This window comes from Protopterus annectens, chromosome 7.part0 (assembly GCF_019279795.1).
Source record: "Protopterus annectens isolate FY-2018-M chromosome 7.part0, PAN1.0, whole genome shotgun sequence".
Classification (NCBI taxonomy): Eukaryota; Metazoa; Chordata; order Ceratodontiformes; family Protopteridae; genus Protopterus; species Protopterus annectens.
Genome location: NC_056739.1, coordinates 259617111 through 259640701, shown reverse-complemented (window position 1 = coordinate 259640701; position 23591 = coordinate 259617111).

Below are 23591 nucleotides of genomic sequence, written 5' to 3'. Positions count from 1 at the left end.
CAATAAATATCATTACACACCATTTTTTCATAATTTTGTATGGATGGGTTACTCACTGGAATATAAGTGCTTTTTTTCTTTAGGTCAGTGCCTGCTATACCAACCACATTCCCTTCCTTGTTGGTATTAGTATCAGCGTTTTTCTCAAATAGAACTGCTAAATTAAGCCTTCTACAGTACATCTTGACCTCCTTAATATTGTCAACTAAATTCATCCCTGTCATGGGAATAAATTTCATCCCCTTACTCAATAGTTTGACAAAGTCAGTGTCTATTCCATTATCTGTGTAATTGTATACTTTGAACCCTTCATACACGATAATGTTGGGACGTTGATTATCAGTAATGTTTACCACACAGGCTGTTTCCTTTAAGCCAATATTGGTACTAACCCCATTGCTTACTCTGTTCAAATTACATTCATTGTGTGATAATGATACAGATAAAACATTTGACAAATAGGCATCAAGATGTAAGGGTGTTCCTGGTACAGAACTTGTGTGTTTCACCTGTTCCTTCGTCAGTACCTCTGGTGATTTCTGGCTGGAAAAAACCTCCCCCCCTGAAAATTGTCTTCTCTAAAACTACCTTTAGATGGTTTTCTCATAGTACGCTGAAAATTCCGATTAGTGTCTGTGGTCCTATTTGAAGGCCACACATAAGCTCTGTTGTTCTTATATAATTCTATATCACGTGAGATTTTCCTATTCTTTCTCTCCACAATTCCTGATATCTTGTTATCTGCCACAGTGTATTGTTTATTGTATAACTCTTTCCAATATTCAAAATCTATATGGTTAGTAATGGTGGAATTCATACTTTCCACCTCTTTGGTCAGTCTGATAAGCTTTTCGTCATAACATTTAATCAGCAATTTAATATAAGCATAACCAAACCCATCAAATAGTTCATTAAACTCTTTGATAGTATCTAACCCATATTCTATACCCAAGGGTAGTTTGAAGAATCTCAAACCCTTGGGTACTACTTTTTGTTTAAGACATCTAGCTAGATAACTGCAATCCACCTTGGTGTTCTTAAAAGCCACAAGTTTTCGGCCAAAATCGTATATTAAATCCCTCAAAGGCACATGTACCTTCTCAGTATTGTGATGTTTAGATTTGTATACATTATCCCCTTCAGCATCAAAAAAATCAGTACTGTCCTCTAAAAATTGTTCAATCAACACATCCTTATTGCCTTCTATACAAATACATTCTTTATTATTACATATGTTCATTTTCTGTTCATGACCCGCTCTTCCTTGATTAACATTAGTTTTCGTTCTGCACACACTCGGTGAATTATAAAACACAGTCTGAGCATTGGTACCTTTGGGAGCCAACGTGGCCTTAGATTTCCCATGTCCATAGGTCTTTAACAAAAGGGGATCCTTCGGTCGGGCTCCTGTGAAATGTTTTTCACGTCGCGCTTTGCTGAGGCTGAAGTCAAATGTAAAATCTTGCTCGGAAACATTCAGCGGATGTTCATTAATTGAATGGCCATCATCGTGGTTGAATAAGTCCAGACCCATACCGTTGTTGGCTTTGTCCTTATCAGGCAAGTCAATATTGTGAATTGCTAAGTTACGATTAGAATCCAAGACACCGTCCGTGTCTCTTAGCTCTCTCGGATATCCTCGGTCCGGTGTGTGTAGTACGTCAGCCACGTACTGTTCAGGAGATGATGCTACCAAACCGGCTTTGCACTTCCTGCATTCGGCTTCGCCCAAGTTGCTTGTCTCAGCGCCATCCAGTTCCAGCCCTTCCGTCACCTCATTTGGTTTTACCTTACTTGCGGTAGTGGTTACTAAACTAGTAACCAATTCCATTAATCTGTGCAGTTCTTTTTGTAAAGAAGATAGGTCAGCTCTCAAAGTGTCGACATCATCCTAGCACAATGAAGCAGTCACAGGTTCCACTGGATCATCCATCTCGACTAAATACCAAAAAAAACGTAGAAATTGAAACAACTAGATAACACAGCCCGGATGGATGTGCAATAGACCACACTGCTCTTACTTTCTTATTATTTTTTATGGTTAATTAAGTTTTTGTAAACACTAGATATATGTTTTATGTGTATGTTAGGTTTTATGACTTTACTAATCATGTGCATAAACGATATTTGTACCATTGACAATATATACAGGTTTGTATATCAGCCAGTATGTCTTTAAACATTTCAATAATTTTTGGCGGTTTTTTGTAGGTAGTTATTCCATTATCCAATTTGGTTGAGTATAAATTGATATGAACTTGTCTAATGCATTGTTCTGAGGAAGACTGTGACATACAGTTGAAAGCGCTAAACCTGTGTATTATATCGTGTGGATTTATTAAACCTTTTTATTGCATCCTGGTGTACGAGCAGTGTGGTCTATTGCACATCCATCCGGGCTGTGTTATCTAGTTGTTTCAATTTCTACACTTTTTTTGGTATTTAGTCGAGATGGATGATCCAGTGGAACCTGTGACTGCTTCATTGTGCAAGGATGATGTCGACACTTTGAGAGCTGACCTATCTTCTTTACAAAAAGAAGTGCACAGATTAATGGAATTGGTTACTAGTTTAGTAACCACTACCGCAAGTAAGGTAAAACCAAATGAGGTGACGGAAGGGCTGGAACTGGATGGCGCTGAGACAAGCAACTTGGGCGAAGCCGAATGCAGGAAGTGGTGGAAAGTATGAATTCCACCATTACTAACCATATAGATTTTGAATATTGGAAAGAGTTATACAATAAACAATACACTGTGGCGGATAACAAGATATCAGGAATTGTGGAGAGAAAGAATAGGAAAATCTCACGTGATATAGAATTATATAAGAACAACAGAGCTTATGTGTGGCCTTCAAATAGGACCACAGACACTAATCGGAATTTTCAGCGTACTATGAGAAAACCATCTAAAGGTAATTTTAGAGAAGAAAATTTTCAGGGGGGGAGGTTTTTTCCAGCCAGAAATCACCAGAGGTACTGACGAAGGAACAGGTGAAACACACAAGTATTGTACCAGGAACACCATTACATCTTGATGCCTATTTGTCAAATGTTTTAATTGTATCATTAACACACAATGAATGTAATTTGAACAGAGTAAGCAATGGGGTTAGTACCAATATTGGCTTAAAGGAAACAGCCTGTGTGGTAAACATTACTGATAATCAACGTCCCAACATTATCGTGTATGAAGGGTTCAAAGTATACAATTACACAGATACTGGAATAGACACTGACTTTGTCAAACTATTGAGTAAGGGGATGAAATTTATTCCCATGACAGGGATGAATTTAGTTGACAATATTAAGGAGGTCAAGATGTACTGTAGAAGGCTTAATTTAGCAGTTCTATTTGAGAAAAACGCTGATACTAATACCAACAAGGAAGGGAATGTGGTTGGTATAGCAGGCACTGACCTAAAGAAAAAAAGCACTTATATTCCAGTGAGTAACCCATCCATACAAAATTATGAAAAAATGGTGTGTAATGATATTTATTGGACACACAAGAATATTAAGAAGGACAGGAATACATATATTGACAATCTTACACCACCTGAGAGGGAGTGTCTGATAAAATTTATGTCAAATAGAGATATTAGAATCATGAAGCCCGACAAAGGAGGTGGGGCTGCTGTTTTCTATACTAATGAATACAACGAGGCTATACACAATCTTCTACATGAGTCAGGAAATTATGAAAATATATCCTTGAACCAAATAAATATTGGACACAAAAGGATTGACTTGTGTATAGAGGAATATTTGATAGATAACAGGATATCTAATGACACATATACTTTTTTGAAGACAGACTACCCCATTTTGACAAAAATGGTTGGGATCCCTAAGATCCACAAATCCCTAGATAACCCCCCGTTTCGGCCAATAGTATCCGGATCTAGATCAAAAACCTTTAAGATAGGCCAGTTGATTGATCGATGGCTTAAAAACCATCCCTCATATTATGAAAGATTCGTGGAGATTTCTGGGAGACCTGACTAGGGACAAATGGCAGCCTAACATAATATACCTCACTATAGATATCAAAGATTTATTCTCAAGTATTCCCAAAGATGAGGGTCTGGAATTCTTCGCTAGTAGCTTACGAAAACACTCAGGTTTTACCTGGGACAAAATCAATTTGATTTGTGACATGATGGGGTTGGTCTTAGATTACAATTTTGTGGCTTTTCAAGGAGAATATTTCAAGCAGACCAGGGGAGTGGCCATGGGGGCGGCTTGCTCCCATGTATGCAAACCTGGTCATGCTGGAATGGGAGTCAAAGTTTGTGTTTACTAGTGAATTTTCTCCAGATATTTCCTACTATGTAAGATACCTAGATGATATCTTTATATTATGGAATACATCAGTGGAAAGACTAGATGATTTTATGAAATTTCTTAATTCCACCACAGATTTTTTGAAATTTACTCATAGCTACAGTTGTAGTGAAATTTCTTATTTAGATACACTCATAAGTCACAATCATGAGGGCTTTATTTCTAAAGTTTTTAGAAAGCCTACTTTTTCTAACGATTACATTCACTATACCAGTAATCATCCTCCCCATGTTTTCAAGAACATCTTAAAAGGCCAAAGCATTAGAGTAGCTAGGATGTCCTCCACAATGGCTCTTATGAAAACTGAACTTAGGAATATCAAAAAACTTTTTCTGAACCGTGGCTATCTTGAAATGATGGTTACTGAAGTGACCAATTACGTACAGTGTCAGTGGGGACTTAAATATACACCCATTTTGGGAAATTATTGTATGGAGAAAGGGAAAGAGAAGGGGAATGCCATTAGTGGAAGAGTTTGTGTCTTGACGTATACACCACATACACATTTAATCATAGATATTCTTGTTAGGCATTGGGAATTGGTGGCAGCCTTGGATTCCGAAGAGATTTTAGGCAAATTACCAAAACATGTATACAAGACAGCCCCTAATGTCAAACACTTATTGGAGAGGACAGGTAGAAATAGGTGTAAAGACAAAAGGGAAGGTCACAGAGGAACAACAAAATGTGGTAGGTGCAAACAATGTAGGTACATCAACCAGGATAAAGGTTTTAGGCTGGACGACATTAATGGCACCTATATCACAAGTTTGACGGGGAATTGTGACACAAAGGGCGTAGTATATGTGGCTCTATGTAAACGATGTAATGCACATTACATAGAGAAAACGGAAAGACAGTTGAAGAAGCGGATGTACGAACATCAGTATAGGATACAAAAATGTGACACAAAAAACGCATTATACAGGCACATTTTAGAGAAAGGTATTGACCATAGTTTTCATTTTAGTATTATCGATCAGGTTGAATTGTCTCCTTATGGAGGAAACTGGAAAATGGAATTGGCCCTTAAAGAAAGTAGATGGCAGATATTAACTGATTCAACTCGTAAACCAGGTTTGAATGATTTTATTAGCATCAAATTCACCAAATAGACCAGCAAGGCAGAACGGAGTTCAATTTCCTTTATTTAGTACCTTAACAGACTAGTTTCGGCAAAAATGCCTTCTTCAGTGTAGGACAGTACATTCAAGTTCCTTATGCTCATCCATTTAAATACAAACCATGAGCCAATAGGACAAATAGGCTCATTAATATTAAATGAATAAAAAGATATTTTTTCTGGTAGTGTGGTGATATGTGACTCTGCAGTGAGATACAGTCAAAAAACAGGACATATCAACCATATTTAAATTTAAGGAATTGTGTTGCACTTAAGGTAATGTGACATAATATATATATGTATAAAGACATATATATTTCTTGACCATAGACAGCATCTATTAAACAAATGTGGGTCAATAGTAACCGTAATAATTTCTCAAATCAACTACCTATATCGTATATATTCACAACCAAGACCAGCATTAACGCTGTTTGGCAAACTTTCATAATCATGATGTGCAAAGTATAGAATATAACACTCCAATGAAACACATTAAAGTCCAAGGACATAACAACCCTGAGAAAATATTCAAGAAATGAATTAAAGTGGAATAGTGTAAAATCACATATATATGTAAATGCATGTATAATATGTGACCACAACCAACGTCTGCTAGATAGATACTTGCCATACGAACATTAATAATTTAACACGTGAACTAGCTATGTTGAATGGTTCAACTACCCTGACCCCCATATTACCATTAATGCTGGTTGGCAAACCCATATGGCTTGATGTAACAAACATGAATCCAACAAGGCAAAATTAGGATAAATTGGTAAGTTTATATATGCGAATATATATTGATTTTCAAAATCTAAATAACCCATCCATATTGAACTAATAGGTCAACAGGGTTATTAAGAAATACACATAATCTGCTATAAGTGATCATTTAAACCCGGATGGAACAAAGCCCCCAGAGTTGTGATCCAATATTTTTCTTTTTGATCCAATAAACCATGCCAGCCTTGTTTGTTAGTTCTATCTCCAGATATGCGATCAATGACCATGAAACTAAATTTAGCCTGTGGATGTTTACGTGAGTGTTGATATAGGGCACTGGTCTCCTTATGGTTCCTGACATCACTACGATGTTCATTCATTCTATATCTCAATGCTCTGGAAGTTTGGCCTACATAGAATGCCCCGCAATAACAGGAAGCAAGGTACACCACCCAATCACTACTACAATTTCCAAAGGTCTTTATATTAAATATCCTACTGGTATTGCGACTGGAAAACTCCTTAGATTTGGGCATGTATGAACAGGAGCCACAATGTCCACAGGGAAAAGAACCAAAAAGTTCATCACCATGTAACGTAAGTTGTTTGTAGATAGTCCCCCCACTTGCCATATGCTTGAAGTGTGATAGGTAGGAGCCCAAAGTTTTGCCCCGCTTGTATGAAAATTTGCATTGTGGCCCCAAAATGGTTCGCAATCTATCATTAGCCAGTAGGATATTCCAATGTTTATTGATAATATTCCTGACCATGTTTATATTTCTCCCATAAGTTGTAATAAACCTAACACAAGTGTCATGAGATGTTAAGTTTTGTTCTTGTTTTTGTATTGTAATAGTTCTTCCCTCCTTATGGAATTAGCTCTACTTTGGGCACTCACAATGTCATGTCTATCATATCCCTATTGGTAAACCTCTGACTAAGATCCCTGCTGGCTAGTTGGTATTCCTCTTCATTGGAACTAAGACGTTTAATACGTATGAATTGAGATATCGGAATACTTTTAATGGTGTGGCGTGGATGTAAACTAGAGGCATGTAACAATGTGTTGTATTGTGGGTACTTGCGAAAAACTTTGGTGGACAGGGTGTGATCTGGGTTCCTGTAAACAGTGACATCCAAAAAATTGATGGTATTTTTATCATATGTCACCGAAAATTCCAGTTCCCATACATTGTCATTAAGATATTCTACAAATTCTTGCAAGTAACCCACATCCATGCGCCACACCAGCCAACAGTCGTCAAGGTAGCGTCTCCAAATGTCCATCTCAACCTGAAAGATGTTGTGTGATGTATCATATATCATGTATTCTTCAACATAGGCCATGAAAAGGTCGGCATATATGGGAGCAAAAGATGCTCCCATAGCTGTTCCTTGTAACTGCCAATAACATTGGCCTTGGAAATACAGAACATTCTTATTGAGAACATGTTCAGACATACAGATCAATAGGGTGTTGAACCCAGGTGTATATAAATTCACCCTTTCCAACCAGTATTGGATAGATTGCAACCCTGCCCAATGTGGTATGCTCGTGTATAATGATTTAACATCTAATGTACATAAATACCATTCAGGTTCCAATTGGGTATCCTTGATAAGCTGCAAAAATTGTGTGGTATCCTGCAGTCTGGATCTTATCAAGCCTAATAAAGGTTTGAGATATTTAGTAAGAAAGGCTGATAAGGGTTCTGTCAAAGAGCCCATTCCAGAGACAATTGGTCTGCCAGGTGGTTTTGTCAAGGATTTGTGAATTTTAGGTAAAAGATACAATATCTGTTTAGAGGGTTCAGAAACCATAAGTGAAGCCAAACACTTTTTGTTAATAATGCCCTCCTCACAGGCTAGCTGTAAAAAGGAATCAATCTCTTCCTTGAAGACAGGCGTAGGGTCTATGGACATGTGCATGTAACACTTGGCATCGGACAATTGGGTTAACCCTTCCTGTATATAATCGGCAGTGTTCCAAACTACAACTGCACCTCCCTTATCAGCAGGGACAATAACTATATCTTTATTGTTACATAGTTTGTCCAACGCTAACCTGTCTTCAGGTGTTAAATTACTTGCTAACATAATGTGTCCCAAGTTTTCAAAATGCATATCCCTCAAGATAGTGTCCATAAAAATGGAAACATGTTTGTTCATGGGTGGTTGGAATGAAGACTTGCCAAAGCGAAAGTCATCAGATGGTTCTGACTTGTCATCATCAAAAAATAATTTTAAATTCAAAATCCGGCAAAATGCTTGTAAATCTTGTACAATGTGATATTCCTGGCTAAAAAAGGACGGAATATAATTAAGTCCCTTGTTCAAAAGAGCAACCTGTTCATTTGTTAATACAGCTTGGGACAAATTCAACACATTCTGATTGGATTCTGGCATTTCCCCTACTTCAGGAAGTTGTCCAGTAGTCCCTGGAAAGAAACCTGAGTGGTTTGTCTTCCTGTGCTTTCTGCCCCCCCGGTGTCCCTTACCCCCTCTAAAGGGGAAATTTTGTTTGTTTACTTCCTGATAGGTGAGACCCTCTCAAAGGACCCCTCACCATCCGTCAGAGAAGATTCCTCCCCAGAGGTACTACATGAGGTATCCCCTTTGTTCTTTAAAATTGGGCGAGGTCTCTTTTTGGTGTGACTAGGCCCTGTCCTAACTTGATTGGTATCAGCAAATCGAACTGATCTGCTGAAATCAAAAGGTTTTCCCGTTGATAGTCTGAGTAGTCCCGGTGAAACTTTTAATTTTTCGTTCCTTAATGGTTTTCTCATGTTCCATCAGATCTTGGGAAAGTTTTTAATATTATCCTGATATTTTGAGGATGATTCAAACTTTTGAACATCCGAACATAAATTTTTTATTTCTTGTATATTGGAATCCACTGTCCTTTCATAATATTGTAACAAAATATTCACAAATGTCATGGATCCGGTCTGTAAAGCCTCCTTCCAATCTTGGTTAAGTTTCTCATCTGGTCTCCCTACTAGAGGTTGGGTACGTATACGTAGTCCCCTGGGAGCCATATTTTGTGCCGAATATGCTTTGAAAAGCTTAAGATGCCAAATATTAGATCTGAGGGTTTTAAATGCTTTGGTGATTGAATGAAAGAACATATCACAATCCACCAAAGGAGATTGAGCCGAATTGGCCGGATCATTGCTTGGCATATTCTCAATGCCAAATACACCTATGTCCTGCCGATCAGCACATAATCCGGACAGGATGTTATTCAGATCCATACTGTGAATAATATTATATATAGACAGCCAGCAATAAATTGGAGCGCGGGAAAACCAAAATATAAACAGTAACCAGACTGTGTTAGAAATACAATACTTAAGAGGCCCAGTTGCACCAAAAACCTAGGATTGGTTCAAAATCAAAAGAAAAATTAATGGGCCACTAGGGGAGCAGAAAGCATTAATCTACACAAGAAAAATTTATTACAATCTTTAGCTTGTAACTGGTTGTTAGTAGATTTCAATAAAGCATGAAAACTTGTCCAAGGTATAGTATTGAGTAATCCAATACAATGATCAGAAGTTCTGTTTGCTATTCATTAAATGCCCCACTGAAAACTAACCAGCTACTCTAAGTAATAAATAATATTGGTTATAGAACTCAACCATATATAACATATATATTTTTGGAATGTCCCAACAGAAATGCCAAGAAGTTAGTAAGTATCATACCAAGTACCCAAACACACCAATAAACAGTATATTTCCTCCGAGGCCAAAACTCCAAGTACCAGAACCACTCAGGAAACAACTAACATTAGTTGGCACAAAAAGAATTGCTTTTATATTTGATATGCTACTGTTCAAAAACAGTTGAGACTCACATATAGAAGTCTCCCCAAAGGTTAAATATAGAATAATCCAGTAATGAAAAGATTTTTTTAGTAATCAAAAAGTGCCCCACTGAATGCTAGATCAACCCGCTAGTGACGGAAAAAACCATTTTGGTTATAATCTCAGCCATACAAAACATTAATAAAGTAGACTCACACAAAAAAAGATTTGTAAAGATAAACCATATTTTAATTGTGAATGGGGGACCGAGCAGTGATTCGCTTCACCGGATGTTAGTAATAGTTAGCATGCAACAGATTACAAATAATACTATTGTAAGTGCAACCAAGGAGGCAATATTTGGTTTGTTATGCACCACTCATATTAATACTTATACCCCCAATAAGCAGGATATGACACCATATTGATGAATCTAGACAGTTGTTGTCCCTCTTGATCAAAAACAACAGTGTAGTGGGGGATCTAGATCAACACAAATAGTGCATCCAACATGTCCCGTTGAGTTTCACTATCAGTATGTATGTCCTATAATGAGTACAATATATATATATAATATTAAACAATCCTAAATATTTATACTGAAGTATGTTATATAAATATATAAACAAATTTAGTCCACAGTATTCAAGTATACTGTGTTCACCCAGGGTCAGTACATACAGTCGACAAATGTACAAGATAGAAAACAATCACCCTTAACAGTGCTGAACTTGTATAGGTTGTTGTATTTAGAGGTTTCAAACACCAAGTAGGTCCAACCAAACTTGACCCTGATATGTGTCTAGTTACCAAGTGAGCACATAATGCCCTGATTAAATCTAGACCTAATACCATTCAACTCTATACCATATGTTAGCCAACACACATAAGAAACAAAGAGCTCACAGTATTAACAATATATCTGTGGGTATAATATAATGGTACAGGTTCCAAACAATTGAACACTCCCAAAAAGCTGACCAAATATAGCCTGAATATAAACTGTAATGGGACTTGGCCCCTATAGTAAAATGTCATTCAAGAAAAAGAAGCTGGGTAATAGCCACCAGCCATATAAGTTATACCAAATAATCGTTAAGCAGAGATATTATATAATAAACTGCCAAGAAGATGTATGTTCCAATATAGCAGCTGTTTAAATATAACCTTGGCCGAAGCTAATGTTAACATGTAAATTCAATCTTTATGTATTCTTTGCCCTTACCACTCTATAGTTGTATTTGTTCAAACTGGTAACATAAGGTTGCATACAGAAGCATACAGTGATTCACATAGTTAACAATTGTTCGTTTAGAATAAAAGTACTGTCCACTTGATGTTAAAGTCCAGCAAATCCCGTATTAAGAGAGGTCCCAAATCTTGGTCTTCAAAACGATCATAAACCATAAATGTCCTTAACTATGTTTGAGAAATGAACTTATAAAGGTTTAGGAGCACCACAATATCGTAATGTAGTCACAGAAAACCAACCCTAAATAAGGCCTAGTTTAATGTATTATGACCCCCCACACACCAGACCGTGACAGGTAATGTAGTCACACATTAAGAGGCATAAAGGCCCTGTTTATAAAAAGAGGCATGAATCCCATATGTAAATCTGAAACACGCTCAAAATCACTGTGAGAAGCATGAATCATTCCATAATATAACCATTCATACAAGCGTTTGGTCAAACTCAAAAATACAAATAGACAAATATATTGGTCTACCATCTAGTTGAGCCGTTTTAGTTCAAAGTCCTGGATAGAGCATCCGAGCCATCAAAACCCTGGATTAAACAAGCGGTACTGATCCCCAGTGTAAGTGATCACATAGACATGTAATGTCCAGAACATATATAGCCCTAATGGTTGTAAAGTCCCTTGGAGTATCTTGGTTGTTGTTCGCACCTCAAAAGCGTTGCTATTATTGTGAAAGAGAAATACGGTATATCTCGACCAACAGTCGAACCCCAATAATGTTCAAAACTGGCTCCAAAAGCACCGTGGTGCAAAGAATAATGTGACGACACAAACCTGAATGTGTCGAGGAGACGCCAAAATAAAGTTGCAGTCCTTAGATGAAATAAACCATCATCTCAAGAGCACATAAGCATTGGTTCCATATTCGTGCTAATCCAAACATTAGTCGTCGTTATAACTGCAAACAATAGGGCTACACTGTCCGATATCTCTGAGCCCAACCAAAAGAAACTGCTATGATCCAAAGTATTAGCTGCTTACAGTGAAAACGCCAAGTTAAGGCCAGACCATCATGGCGCTCCTATAGGATGACCGCACACCTCGACTCTTTACTCAAAATGTAAAACTGAATGTGGTGCGAAAAATGTGCCCACTATAAGGAACATGAGTGAATGTCCATAAACAAACCCACTGTGAGAAGACACACCGGCGGGTATACAAAAATCACCATCAAAAATCAGCCTGAAACAGGCTGAAACGACTCCACTGCTCGGTCCCCCAGCACAGAGTGAAAGTAGAACAAACCAAGTCCTATGCAAGGGGGAATGCACGGTCCAAACCAAGTATCAAATTCACCAAATAGACCAGCAAGGCAGAACGGAGTTCAATTTCCTTTATTTAGTACCTTAACAGACTAGTTTCGGCAAAAATGCCTTCTTCAGTGTAGGACAGTACATTCAAGTTCCTTATGCTCATCCATTTAAATACAAACCATGAGCCAATAGGACAAATAGGCTCATTAATATTAATGAATAAAGAGATATTTTTTCTGGTAGTGTGGTGATATGTGACTCTGCAGTGAGATACAGTCAAAAAACAGGACATATCAACCATATTTAAATTTAAGGAATTGTGTTGCACTTAAGGTAATGTGACATAATATATATATGTATAAAGACATATATATTTCTTGACCATAGACAGCATCTATTAAACAAATGTGGGTCAATAGTAACCATAATAATTTCTCAAATCAACTACCTATATCGTATATATTCACAACCAAGACCAGCATTAACGCTGTTTGGCAAACTTTCATAATCATGATGTGCAAAGTATAGAATATAACACTCCAATGAAACACATTAAAGTCCAAGGACATAACAACCCTGAGAAAATATTCAAGAAATGAATTAAAGTGGAATAGTGTAAAATCACATATATATGTAAATGCATGTATAATATGTGACCACAACCAACGTCTGCTAGATAGATACTTGCCATACGAACATTAATAATTTAACACGTGAACTAGCTATGTTGAATGGTTCAACTACCCTGACCCCCATATTACCATTAATGCTGGTTGGCAAACCCAAATAAAGGAAATTGAACTCCGTTCTGCCTTGCTGGTCTATTTGGTGAATTTGATACTTGGTTTAGACTGTGCATTCCCCCTTGCATAGGACTTGGTTTGTTCTACTTTCACTCTGTGCTGGGGGACCGAGCAGTGGAGTCGTTTCAGCCTGTTTCAGGCTGATTTTTGATGGTGATTTTTGTATACCCGCCGGTGTGTCTTCTCACAGTGGGTTTGTTTATGGACATTCACTCATGTTCCTTATAGTGGGCACATTTTTACACCACGTTCAGTTTACATTTTGAGTAAAGAGTCGAGGTGTGCGGTCGTCCTATAGGAGCCATGATGGTCTGGCCTTAACTTGGCGTTTTCACTGTAAGCAGCTAATCCTTTGGATCATAGCAGTTTCTTTTGGTTGGGCTCAGAGATATCGGACAGTGTAGCCCTATTGTTTGCAGTTATAACGACGACTAATGTTTGGATTAGCGAATATGGAACCAATGCTTATGTGCTCTTGAGATGATGGTTTATTTCATCTAAGGACTGCAACTTTATTTTGGCGTCTCCTCGACACATTCAGGTTTGTGTCGTCACATTATTCTTTGCACAGCGGTGCTTTTGGAGCCAGTTTTGAACATTATTGGGGTTCGACTGTTGGTCGAGATATACCGTATTTCTCTTTCACAATAATAGCAACGCTTTTGAGGTGCGAACAACAACCAAGATACTCCAAGGGACTTTACAACCATTAGGGCTATATATGTTCTGGACATTACATGTCTATGTGATCACTTACACTGGGGATCAGTACCGCTTGTTTAATCCAGGGTTTTGATGGCGTTCGGATGCTCTATCCAGGACTTTGAACTAAAACGGCTCAACTAGATGGTAGACCAATATATTTGTCTATTTGTATTTTTGAGTTTGACCAAACGCTTGTATGAATGGTTATATTATGGAATGATTCATGCTTCTCACAGTGATTTTGAGCGTGTTTCAGATTTACATATGGGATTCATGCCTCTTTTTATAAACAGGGCCTTTATGCCTCTTAATGTGTGACTACATTACCTGTCACGGTCTGGTGTGTGGGGGGTCATAATACATTAAACTAGGCCTTATTTAGGGTTGGTTTTCTGTGACTACATTACGATATTGTGGTGCTCCTAAACCTTTATAAGTTCATTTCTCAAACATAGTTAAGGACATTTATGGTTTATGATCGTTTTGAAGACCAAGATTTGGGACCTCTCTTGATACGGGATTTGCTGGACTTTAACATCAAGTGGACAGTACTTTTATTCTAAACGAACAATTGTTAACTATGTGAATCACTGTATGCTTCTGTATGCAACCTTATGTTACCAGTTTGAACAAATACAACTATAGAGTGGTAAGGGCAAAGAATACATAAAGATTGAATTTACATGTTAACATTAGCTTCGGCCAAGGTTATATTTAAACAGCTGCTATATTGGAACATACATCTTCTTGGCAGTTTATTATATAATATCTCTGCTTAACGATTATTTGGTATAACTTATATGGCTGGTGGCTATTACCCAGCTTCTTTTTCTTGAATGACATTTTACTATAGGGGCCAAGTCCCATTACAGTTTATATTCAGGCTATATTTGGTCAGCTTTTGGGAGTGTTCAATTGTTTGGAACCTGTACCATTATATTATACCCACAGATATATTGTTAATACTGTGAGCTCTTTGTTTCTTATGTGTGTTGGCTAACATATGGTATAGAGTTGAATGGTATTAGGTCTAGATTTAATCAGGGGCATTATGTGCTCACTTGGTAACTAGACACATATCAGGGTCAAGTTTGGTTGGACCTACTTGGTGTTTGAAACCTCTAAATACAACAACCTATACAAGTTCAGCACTGTTAAGGGTGATTGTTTTCTATCTTGTACATTTGTCGACTGTATGTACTGACCCCTGGGTGAACACAGTATACTTGAATACTGTGGACTAAATTTGTTTATATATTTATATAACATACTTCAGTATAAATATTTAGGATTGTTTAATATTATATATATATATTGTACTCATTATAGGACATACATACTGATAGTGAAACTCAACGGGACATGTTGGATGCACTATTTGTGTTGATCTAGATCCCCCACTACACTGTTGTTTTTGATCAAGAGGGACAACAACTGTCTAGATTCATCAATATGGTGTCATATCCTGCTTATTGGGGGTATAAGTATTAATATGAGTGGTGCATAACAAACCAAATATTGCCTCCTTGGTTGCACTTACAATAGTATTATTTGTAATCTGTTGCATGCTAACTATTACTAACATCCGTGAAGCGAATCACTGCTCGGTCCCCATTCACAATTAAAATATGGTTTATCTTTACAAATCTTTTTTTGTGTGAGTCTACTTTATTAATGTTTTGTATGGCTGAGATTATAACCAAAATGGTTTTTTCCGTCACTAGCGGGTTGATCTAGCATTCAGTGGGGCACTTTTTGATTACTAAAAAAATCTTTTCATTACTGGATTATTCTATATTTAACCTTTGGGGAGACTTCTATATGTGAGTCTCAACTGTTTTTGAACAGTAGCATATCAAATATAAAAGCAATTCTTTTTGTGCCAACTAATGTTAGTTGTTTCCTGAGTGGTTCTGGTACTTGGAGTTTTGGCCTCGGAGGAAATATACTGTTTATTGTTGTGTTTGGGTACTTGGTATGATACTTACTAACTTCTTGGCATTTCTGTTGGGACATTCCAAAAATATATATGTTATATATGGTTGAGTTCTATAACCAATATTATTTATTACTTAGAGTAGCTGGTTAGTTTTCAGTGGGGCATTTAATGAATAGCAAACAGAACTTCTGATCATTGTATTGGATTACTCAATACTATACCTTGGACAAGTTTTCATGCTTTATTGAAATCTACTAACAACCAGTTACAAGCTAAAGATTGTAATAATTTTTTCTTGTGTAGATTAATGCTTTCTGCTCCCCTAGTGGCCCATTAATTTTTCTTTTGATTTTGAACCAATCCTAGGTTTTTGGTGCAACTGGGCCTCTTAAGTATTGTATTTCTAACACAGTCTGGTTACTGTTTATATTTTGGTTTTCCCGCGCTCCAATTTATTGCTGGCTGTCTATATATAATATTATTCACAGCATGGATCTGAATAACATCCTGTCCGGATTATGTGCTGATCGGCAGGACATAGGTGTATTTGGCATTGAGAATATGCCAAGCAATGATCCGGCCAATTCGGCTCAATCTCCTTTGGTGGATTGTGATATGTTCTTTCATTCAATCACCAAAGCATTTAAAACCCTCAGATCTAATATTTGGCATCTTAAGCTTTTCAAAGCATATTCGGCACAAAATATGGCTCCCAGGGGACTACGTATACGTACCCAACCTCTAGTAGGGAGACCAGATGAGAAACTTAACCAAGATTGGAAGGAGGCTTTACAGACCGGATCCATGACATTTGTGAATATTTTGTTACAATATTATGAAAGGACAGTGGATTCCAATATACAAGAAATAAAATTTATGTTCGGATGTTCAAAAGTTTGAATCATCCTCAAAATATCAGGATAATATTAAAAAACTTTCCCAAGATCTGATGGAACATGAGAAAACCATTAAGGAACGAAAAATTAAAAGTTTCACGGGACTACTCAGACTATCAACGGGGAAAACCTTTTGATTTCAGCAGATCAGTTCGATTTGCTGATACCAATCAAGTTAGGACAGGGCCTAGTCACACCAAAAAGAGAGACCTGCCCAATTTTAAAGAACAAAGGGATACCTCATGTAGTACCTCTGGGGAGGAATCTTCTCTGACGGATGGTGAGGGTCCTTTGAGAGGGTCTCACCTATCAGGAAGAAAACAAACAAAATTTCCCCTTTAGAGGGGGTAAGGGACACCGGGGGGGGGCAGAAAGCACAGGAAGACAAACCACTCAGGTTTCTTTCCAGGGACTACTGGACAACTTCCTGAAGTAGGGGAAATGCCAGAATCCAATCAGAATGTGTTGAATTTGTCCCAAGCTGTATTAACAAATGAACAGGTTGCTCTTTTGAACAAGGGACTTAATTATATTCCGTCCTTTTTTAGCCAGGAATATCACATTGTACAAGATTTACAGGCATTTTGCCGGATTTTAAATTTAAAATTATTTTTTGATGATGACAAGTCAGAACCATCTGATGACTTTCGCTTTGGCAAGTCTTCATTCCAACCACCCATGAACAAACATGTTTCCATTTTTATGGACACTATCTTGAGGGATATGCATTTTGAAAACTTGGGACACATTATGTTAGCAAGTAATTTAACACCTGAAGACAGGTTAGCGTTGGACAAACTATGTAACAATAAAGATATAGTTATTGTCCCTGCTGATAAGGGAGGTGCAGTTGTAGTTTGGAACACTGCCGATTATATACAGGAAGGGTTAACCCAATTGTCCGATGCCAAGTGTTACATGCACATGTCCATAGACCCTACGCCTGTCTTCAAGGAAGAGATTGATTCCTTTTACAGCTAGCCTGTGAGGAGGGCATTATTAACAAAAGTGTTTGGCTTCACTTATGGTTTCTGAACCCTCTAAACAGATATTGTATCTTTTACCTAAAATTCACAAATCCTTGACAAAACCACCTGGCAGACCAATTGTCTCTGGAATGGGCTCTTTGACAGAACCCTTATCAGCCTTTCTTACTAAATATCTCAAACCTTTATTAGGCTTGATAAGATCCAGACTGCAGGATACCACACAATTTTGCAGCTTATCAAGGATACCCAATTGGAACCTGAATGGTATTTATGTACATTAGATGTTAAATCATTATACACGAGCATACCACATTGGGCAGGGTTGCAATCTATCCAATACTGGTTGGAAAGGGTGAATTTATATACACCTGGGTTCAACACCCTATTGATCTGTATGTCTGAACATGTTCTCAATAAGAATGTTCTGTATTTCCAAGGCCAATGTTATTGGCAGTTACAAGGAACAGCTATGGGAGCATCTTTTGCTCCCATATATGCCGACCTTTTCATGGCCTATGTTGAAGAATACATGATATATGATACATCACACAACATCTTTCAGGTTGAGATGGACATTTGGAGACGCTACCTTGACGACTGTTGGCTGGTGTGGCGTGCGGATGTGGGTTACTTGCAAGAATTTGTAGAATATCTTAATGACAATGTATGGGGACTGGAATTTTCGGTGACATATGATAAAAATACCATCAATTTTTTGGATGTCACTGTTTACAGGAACCCAGATCACACCCTGTCCACCAAAGTTTTTCGCAAGTACCCACAATACAACACATTGTTACATGCCTCTAGTTTACATCCACGCCACACCATTAAAAGTATTCCGATATCTCAATTCATACGTATTAAACGTCTTAGTTCCAATGAAGAGGAATACCAACTAGCCAGCAGGGATCTTAGTCAGAGGTTTACCAATAGGGGATATGATAGACATGACATTGTGAGTGCCCAAAGTAGAGCTAATTCCATAAAGAGGGAAGAACTATTACAATACAAAAACAAGAACAAAAACTTAACATCTCATGACACTTGTGTTAGGTTTATTACAACTTATGGGAGAAATATAAACATGGTCAGGAATATTATCAATAAACATTGGAATATCCTACTGGCTAATGATAGATTGCGAAACCATTTTGGGGCCACAATGCAAATTTTCATACAAGCGGGCAAAACTTTGGGCTCCTACCTATCACACTTCAAGCATATGGCAAGTGGGGGGACTATCTACAAACAACTTACGCTACATGGTGATGAACTTTTTGGTTCTTTCCTGTGGACATTGTGGCTCCTGTTCATACATGCCCAAATCTAAGGAGTTTTCCAGTCGCAATACCAGTAGGATATTTAATATAAAGACCTTTGGAAATTGTAGTAGTGATTGGGTGGTGTACCTTGTTTCCTGTTATTGCGGGGCATTCTATGTAGGCCAAACTTCCAGAGCATTGAGATATAGAATGAATGAACATCGTAGTGATGTCAGGAACCATAAGGAGACCAGTGCCCTATATCAACACTCACGTAAACATCCACAGGCTAAATTTAGTTTCATGGTCATTGATCGCATATCTGGAGATAGAACTAACAAACAAGGCTGGCATGGTTTATTGGATCAAAAAGAAAAATATTGGATCACAACTCTGGGGGCTTTGTTCCATCCGGGTTTAAATGATCACTTATAGCAGATTATGTGTATTTCTTAATAACCCTGTTGACCTATTAGTTCAATATGGATGGGTTATTTAGATTTTGAAAATCAATATATATTCGCATATATAAACTTACCAATTTATCCTAATTTTGCCTTGTTGGATTCATGTTTGTTACATCAAGCCATATGGGTTTGCCAACCAGCATTAATGGTAATATGGGGTCAGGGTAGTTGAACCATTCAACATAGCTAGTTCACGTGTTAAATTATTAATGTTCGTATGGCAAGTATCTATCTAGCAGACGTTGGTTGTGGTCACATATTATACATGCATTTACATATATATGTGATTTTACACTATTCCACTTTAATTCATTTCTTGAATATTTTCTCAGGGTTGTTATGTCCTTGGACTTTAATGTGTTTCATTGGAGTGTTATATTCTATACTTTGCACATCATGATTATGAAAGTTTGCCAAACAGCGTTAATGCTGGTCTTGGTTGTGAATATATACGATATAGGTAGTTGATTTGAGAAATTATTATGGTTACTATTGACCCACATTTGTTTAATAGATGCTGTCTATGGTCAAGAAATATATATGTCTTTATACATATATATATTATGTCACATTACCTTAAGTGAGACACAATTCCTTAAATTTAAATATGGTTGATATGTCCTGTTTTTTGATTGTATCTCACTGCAGAGTCACATATCACCACACTACCAGAAAAAATATCTCTTTATTCATTAATATTAATGAGCCTATTTGTCCTATTGGCTCATGGTTTGTATTTAAATGGATGAGCATAAGGAACTTGAATGTACTGTCCTACACTGAAGAAGGCATTTTTGCCGAAACTAGTCTGTTAAGGTACTAAATAAAGGAAATTGAACTCCGTTCTGCCTTGCTGGTCTATTTGGTGAATTTGATACTTGGTTTGGACCGTGCATTCCCCCTTGCATAGGACTTGGTTTGTTCTACTTTCACTCTGTGCTGGGGGACCGAGCAGTGGAGTCGTTTCAGCCTGTTTCAGGCTGATTTTTGATGGTGATTTTTGTATACCCGCCGGTGTGTCTTCTCACAGTGGGTTTGTTTATGGACATTCACTCATGTTCCTTATAGTGGGCACATTTTTCGCACCACGTTCAGTTTTACATTTTGAGTAAAGAGTCGAGGTGTGCGGTCGTCCTATAGGAGCGCCATGATGGTCTGGCCTTAACTTGGCGTTTTCACTGTAAGCAGCTAATCCTTTGGATCATAGCAGTTTCTTTTGGTTGGGCTCAGAGATATCGGACAGTGTAGCCCTATTGTTTGCAGTTATAACGACGACTAATGTTTGGATTAGCACGAATATGGAACCAATGCTTATGTGCTCTTGAGATGATGGTTTATTTCATCTAAGGACTGCAACTTTATTTTGGCGTCTCCTCGACACATTCAGGTTTGTGTCGTCACATTATTCTTTGCACCGCGGTGCTTTTGGAGCCAGTTTTGAACATTATTGGGGTTCGACTGTTGGTCGAGATATACCGTATTTCTCTTTCACAATAATAGCAACGCTTTTGAGGTGCGAACAACAACCAAGATACTCCAAGGGACTTTACAACCATTAGGGCTATATATGTTCTGGACATTACATGTCTATGTGATCACTTACACTGGGGATCAGTACCGCTTGTTTAATCCAGGGTTTTGATGGCGTTCGGATGCTCTATCCAGGACTTTGAACTAAAACGGCTCAACTAGATGGTAGACCAATATATTTGTCTATTTGTATTTTTGAGTTTGACCAAACGCTTGTATGAATGGTTATATTATGGAATGATTCATGCTTCTCACAGTGATTTTGAGCGTGTTTCAGATTTACATATGGGATTCATGCCTCTTTTTATAAACAGGGCCTTTATGCCTCTTAATGTGTGACTACATTACCTGTCACGGTCTGGTGTGTGGGGGGTCATAATACATTAAACTAGGCCTTATTTAGGGTTGGTTTTCTGTGACTACATTACGATATTGTGGTGCTCCTAAACCTTTATAAGTTCATTTCTCAAACATAGTTAAGGACATTTATGGTTTATGATCGTTTTGAAGACCAAGATTTGGGACCTCTCTTGATACGGGATTTGCTGGACTTTAACATCAAGTGGACAGTACTTTTATTCTAAACGAACAATTGTTAACTATGTGAATCACTGTATGCTTCTGTATGCAACCTTATGTTACCAGTTTGAACAAATACAACTATAGAGTGGTAAGGGCAAAGAATACATAAAGATTGAATTTACATGTTAACATTAGCTTCGGCTAAGGTTATATTTAAACAGCTGCTATATTGGAACATACATCTTCTTGGCAGTTTATTATATAATATCTCTGCTTAACGATTATTTGGTATAACTTATATGGCTGGTGGCTATTACCCAGCTTCTTTTTCTTGAATGACATTTTACTATAGGGGCCAAGTCCCATTACAGTTTATATTCAGGCTATATTTGGTCAGCTTTTTGGGAGTGTTCAATTGTTTGGAACCTGTACCATTATATTATACCCACAGATATATTGTTAATACTGTGAGCTCTTTGTTTCTTATGTGTGTTGGCTAACATATGGTATAGAGTTGAATGGTATTAGGTCTAGATTTAATCAGGGGCATTATGTGCTCACTTGGTAACTAGACACATATCAGGGTCAAGTTTGGTTGGACCTACTTGGTGTTTGAAACCTCTAAATACAACAACCTATACAAGTTCAGCACTGTTAAGGGTGATTGTTTTCTATCTTGTACATTTGTCGACTGTATGTACTGACCCCTGGGTGAACACAGTATACTTGAATACTGTGGACTAAATTTGTTTATATATTTATATAACATACTTCAGTATAAATATTTAGGATTGTTTAATATTATATATATATATTGTACTCATTATAGGACATACATACTGATAGTGAAACTCAACGGGACATGTTGGATGCACTATTTGTGTTGATCTAGATCCCCCACTACACTGTTGTTTTTGATCAAGAGGGACAACAACTGTCTAGATTCATCAATATGGTGTCATATCCTGCTTATTGGGGTATAAGTATTAATATGAGTGGTGCATAACAAACCAAATATTGCCTCCTTGGTTGCACTTACAATAGTATTATTTGTAATCTGTTGCATGCTAACTATTACTAACATCTGGTGAAGCGAATCACTGCTCGGTCCCCCATTCACAATTAAAATATGGTTTATCTTTACAAATCTTTTTTTGTGTGAGTCTACTTTATTAATGTTTTGTATGGCTGAGATTATAACCAAAATGGTTTTTTCCGTCACTAGCGGGTTGATCTAGCATTCAGTGGGGCACTTTTTGATTACTAAAAAAATCTTTTCATTACTGGATTATTCTATATTTAACCTTTGGGGAGACTTCTATATGTGAGTCTCAACTGTTTTTGAACAGTAGCATATCAAATATAAAAGCAATTCTTTTTGTGCCAACTAATGTTAGTTGTTTCCTGAGTGGTTCTGGTACTTGGAGTTTTGGCCTCGGAGGAAATATACTGTTTATTGGTGTGTTTGGGTACTTGGTATGATACTTACTAACTTCTTGGCATTTCTGTTGGGACATTCCAAAAATATATATGTTATATATGGTTGAGTTCTATAACCAATATTATTTATTACTTAGAGTAGCTGGTTAGTTTTCAGTGGGGCATTTAATGAATAGCAAACAGAACTTCTGATCATTGTATTGGATTACTCAATACTATACCTTGGACAAGTTTTCATGCTTTATTGAAATCTACTAACAACCAGTTACAAGCTAAAGATTGTAATAAATTTTTCTTGTGTAGATTAATGCTTTCTGCTCCCCTAGTGGCCCATTAATTTTTCTTTTGATTTTGAACCAATCCTAGGTTTTTGGTGCAACTGGGCCTCTTAAGTATTGTATTTCTAACACAGTCTGGTTACTGTTTATATTTTGGTTTTCCCGCGCTCCAATTTATTGCTGGCTGTCTATATATAATATTATTCACAGCATGGATCTGAATAACATCCTGT